Source organism: Carya illinoinensis, chromosome 6 (assembly GCF_018687715.1).
Source record: "Carya illinoinensis cultivar Pawnee chromosome 6, C.illinoinensisPawnee_v1, whole genome shotgun sequence".
Lineage (NCBI taxonomy): Eukaryota > Viridiplantae > Streptophyta > Magnoliopsida > Fagales > Juglandaceae > Carya > Carya illinoinensis.
Window position 1 is genome coordinate 8969413 of NC_056757.1, and position 5213 is coordinate 8974625.

At 39.1% G+C, this 5213-nt stretch overlaps 1 long non-coding RNA gene across 3 annotated transcripts; it reads right to left on the reverse strand.

Moving 5' to 3' along the window:
• On the reverse strand, positions 1–4744 carry LOC122314307. 3 transcript variants are annotated; one of them, XR_006243678.1, is made up of 5 exons: positions 3780–4744; positions 1923–2247; positions 1174–1793; positions 583–693; positions 1–444 (listed from the first exon to the last, which is right to left on the reverse strand). It is a non-coding gene; the product is annotated as an uncharacterized LOC122314307 (long non-coding RNA). The 3 variants fall into 3 exon arrangements; XR_006243677.1 differs by having other exon boundaries at positions 1174–2247; positions 3919–4743; XR_006243676.1 differs by having other exon boundaries at positions 1174–2247; positions 3780–4743.
• Between the last annotated feature and the right edge of the window lie 469 nt (positions 4745–5213).

Here is a 5213-nt window from a genome sequence, read left to right on the forward strand (position 1 = left end):
TATTAAATAGTTAAGTTTATTATATTGGGATCAACATTACAGAGAAGTAGTACTTATGATCCTAAAACTGAGTGGAATCTGTACAAGGCGCTCTCTCTCTACACACAATAAAGATCCTCTGGTTCATTCGAAATGCGCATCTCTACAAACTCTAGACTTAAGTATTTCTAGTTTACAGCCATGGTAACGCCCCTCTAGACTTAATAAAGATCCTCTTGCATCAACTAATGATGCTCATGGATCACCACAGCACCTAACACCATTTCCTTCCTGAATTTTTTGCCCCAAACAGAGCATCTCCCTGGGACCTTGGTAATGCGCCACAACATAACCATCCTTACACCCCTCATTATGGATCCTCTCGTCATTCTCATACCGAACTTTCAAAATGTCCTTCATCTCTGCAATCCAGATGCCCATTGCCACATCCTCTAGCTTAAACATCTGCGACGTCACATTCGTTTTGATCAGATTGTTACAAATGTTAAAACTACATGTCACGTAAACAACTGGTGAGTCCAGTTTTAACAAACTCCCTACCTGAAAAAGGTGCTACAAAATGGTAGATTATCTTTACCATACCTTTAAATTTTCTTTTTGGTATCTCCAATAGATTTCTTTTGCAATGTCATGTGACACCACATAACCAGGACCGTGCACCCAACAAGCAGGATACCTCTCTTCAGGCCATTCCTTCAGATGTGAAGACAATGGAAATAGACAGAAATGAGAAGCAATACGCTGACATCCAAACAATGTATATACTTCTAAAATCCCAAGTAAATTAAACTTAATCACTATTTGTAAGCCTTTTAAATTAAAGACCAGCAAAGAGAAATCTGATTTTTTAGTAAAGTTGGTAAATAATTGCGGAAAAATATGATTGGTAAATTCTTGAGATCAAGGAATTGGAGTTATGATACTAACTCGCACACAAAAGATATATAATGCTAATTGTTTCCCTCCCCCGTAACCAAGTGTGTAGCAAGCTTACATGGTACTAATGCAGCAATGCTCTTACTTTTCTTTATTACCGATGTGCTTATAATAAGAATAAGAAAAATTATAGAATGCCAAGAAGTTCTGTACACCCAGCAAGATCAAATAGCAAAGATGAAACCACTAGAAGTAAATTACTAAAGCAAACATGGGCTTTTCAGACTTAAGATTTACCTCAGGACTGATATGCCACTTGCTTTCAGGATTGCGATGCGGCTGGGAAGCCAAGTTTATGAGCCCATAAAGCAACCCTTGAGTCACATTGATCCCTATCTAGAGAAGCCAACACTTCATCCACACGTACGAACGCATCATCATCTGTCTTCATGACAAATTTTGCTGAAACAACCTCGGTCTGTTGAAGAGATGAGGTCAAAATAAGATTATCCTTTCTTAAGAAAAGACCTTGGAAGGGGAAACACACTGTACAGAAAATCTTTTCTTCTCCTCCTTTTCTTTTCATGCTCTGTAATGGTATTTCTTCAAGAAAACAGATTAGAATGCCAAGAACACCCAAAAAACTCAACTCATGAAACAAGAATCACAAACACGATGGAAAACGAAAAGGTTCTCCAGGAACGTTCAACCTCGAACACAAATCACGTTTTAACAATTCTGAACAAAAATTAAGTAATGAGAGTCCTGTCTATTTATACAAGAATCTACAAAAAAAAAAAAAGGAAAAAAAAAATAGAAACGACGTCGTAACAGATTAAAAACACAGCCATCGAACTCATTCCCTCGCCACCCCAAACAACACTCTAGTCTCTACTCATAAATGAATTGATAAATCCCTACAAGGTGAAAGACAAAATTGAGTAAATGAAAGTAATAAGAGATGCATCAATCATAACAGTACAGAAATGAAAGGGGAGGGAGAGCATGGAAACGAAAGAGAGGCAGACTTGGAAGGGGAAACGCACCATAGAGGAAATCTTCAAAGAGAAAGAGAGACAAAGGTTTTCTTGTCTTTATATGCAAGCTTGATCGGTGGGAAAATAAGCCAATCCCGCGTGCATTTGGCCACCATTTAGGGTTAGGGTTAGGGTTGGGGATCGCTAGAGAGGGAAGGGGAGGGAGAGCATGGGTAGAGAAATAGGGGAGATGGGTTTACAGTGAAATGAAACGCACCGTTTTATGTGTACATGAGGCATCTCTAACTTCAATCAAATGCACCGCCTATTTACTCCAAAACGGTGCGTTTGAATCTAGTGTGGATACCATTCGGGCGGAATCCCCTCTGTATGCCTGCAGTTAGACTTTTTCCTTTTTTATTGGCATTCTTGAAAAAAAATAAAATAAAAAGGACCATGACACTAGCTAGAGATGACCTCCACATTAACATGTCATTGTAAAAATCATACTTTTATCAATAGCTCCTAGAATCGTTGCTTAATTGATCGGAAAAACACTAATATGTTGTAGTGTAGAGATCTTGACTCCCACACAAAATATAATAAAGAATTCAATTATTTCAAATTCTAAAACAATAATAATATTAAAAAAATAATATTCTAATAATATTTTATTCATCCGTCATCTCATCTCAACTTACCATCCAACCGGCATCTTAATTTGCTACCCCAATCCAAAGGGATGAGTGGAGACGAGGACATGTGGGATGGAGAGGAAGCCATCCCAACTCAATATGGGCATTTAACAACAGAAAAATGAGAAAGACATAATAATTTTACAGTTTTTTTTAAACTTTATTTTAAATTGAGAGTATTTTTGTAAAATAGAGTTATAAAAATCCCATTATTTTATTAAAAAATCCTCCATTTAAAATAGTGGTAAAAAAGTTCTTTCTATCCTAACAAGTATGAAACGCATTTGATCAAACAAAAAAGGGCTTGCAATTGTAACATGCATTTGGGTCATGCCAACTTGCACCCAACACAATATTGTCATGTGTTGTGGCATAGATTTGATATGTCAACTTAGACCCAATGTGGCTAGTGTGCAGGCCGAAGGAAGGTAACTCATGCCAAATTAACCCTATATTAATGTACCAATCATTTACTCTATTCGATAGGAATTGTTGCAAGCTTAACATGTCAAGACCATTCTTAAGCCTATTTCTCAGTCTATTAAGCAGCTATGTAGATTTAGCATTCGAGTTAGTGTCATTTTAGTATATGGGAGATATTATATGATAGCATGAGAAAGATACTTGACAGAGATCATGGAATATTATGACATGAGTTCTAATTAAAAATCTCTCTCACAACAACAACGGAGGAGGAGGAAAAGAGAGAGATATCTCTCTCAACAACAACACGGAGGAGGAGGAAAAGAGAGAGATTGAAATAAGCCCTTATATTTAAGCAATGAAAATTGAATTCAGAGCTCAGAAAGTGTAAAACTTAAGAAAAGATAAAGAAGATCGCTAAATGAGAAAAAATAAAGAGAGTCGTTTATCCGAGCTTGCCAAAAAAGTCTTATTTTCTAGTGCTCTCCATCTCTTATGGAACAATTGCCCTCCTCCTTTAGCAGCAAAAAGGATCGTTAACCATAAGTTTCTTGTTTATTAAAAGGAAAGAAAAAGTTTCTCTACGATTTCAATAAGTTAAGAAAAAATTACAAAGAAGCGATAATTCAGAATTGTTTTTTTACCTTCGGCCTAACTGGAATATGATATTCCATCCAGTGGAAAGTGAGCTTCCATTTACTCTCAGAAAGATTTCTACAAACTTTGCAGGATACGGTGGTGAACTTTCGATGAATAACTTTGCAGTAGGCCTGCACATTGATCCGTCCAATAAAGTTTTTGGCCCGACCTGACTTCGCCCGCAAAAGCTAGCTTGGAAAAATAATCCGACTCAACCCAAACCATTCGGGTCGGGCAAAATTATCGGTTTTGTCGAACTTGAGATGCCGAAGAAGAACATCCCATAAGGTGGTTTTGGTTCACTATACCTTCGGGCCAGTGTTTGGCACTAAAGCTCATTGACTCCCCTGGCTCCCTCCAAGGCGAGCGCGAGTTCCACAATGAGCTATCCCCATCGCCCATCGCCCATCGCCTCCGCTCTCCACTCTCCTCACATCTTCTCTCTCCTCAGCATGTACTCATCCTCGTCTACGAGTACATGCCCAATCGTAGCTTACAGGACCCGCTGCTCGACAACAAGTACTCGGAGCTCATGGGTTGGAAGAAAATATTCCACATTGTTCTTGATATTGCCACTGGTCTGTCTTACGTCCACCATTCTTGTCACCCGCCGGTAATCCACAACGATATTAGCCCAGTAATATTCTGCTGGATGCTAATTTCAAGGCCAAGATCGGGGATTTCGGTTTAGGAAGGTTGAAGACGGAGAATCTTGTAGATAAAGGGGAAGGCGGAATGGTTGAGGCTGGAGAGGATAACGGGTTGATTTTGGAGGAGAGAGAGAGCGTGACCACTGGGTTCGATGAAGACGGTGGGAGGGCTGTCGATCGGTCCCCGGAGAGTTGCGTGGTTGGAATATTGGATTCAGAGGCGTCGCCGGAGTATGCGGCGGTGTCACCGGAAGTTGGGATCGATTAAGCGAGCGCATGTGAGGGGTGCTTCGATAAAATCAGCGTCGATAGCGGCAAAAATTTGGCTGGTCACGATAGAAAGAAAGGGGTTTCGAAGAGGGATTGGTGGTGGAAGCAGCACAATGGAAGTGACTATGATTCTGGTAGATAAGAGTGAAGGACTACGTGATGGAGTCTGGTAAAAAGGGATTTTAAGATGAGGTTGCAAACGATTGGCCGATATTCATGCGTAAAATGATTTTCAAATCGGTTTAAATGTCAAGCCGATTTTTATCGGGTCATATTCAATCGGGACTTAATTTGGAATGAGTTACCTTCCTTTGGCCAGACCAGCCACGTTGGGTCTCATATCAAATCTATGCCACAACACATAATAATATTGTGTTAGGTGCAAGTTGGCATGACCCACATGCTTGTTACAATTGCATGCTATTTTTTGTTTGATCAAACGCATTTCGTACTTGTTATGATGGAGAGAACTTTTTTACCACTATTTTAAATGGAGGATTTTTTTAATAAAATAATGAGATTTTTATAACTCTATTTTACAAAAATATTCTCAATTTAAAATAAAGTTCCAAAAAACTGTAAAACTGTTATGTCTTTTTCATTTTTCTGTTGTTAAATGCCCATATTGAGTCGGGATGGCTTCCTCTCCGTCCCACGTCCTCGTCTCCGCTTGTTCGGAGACG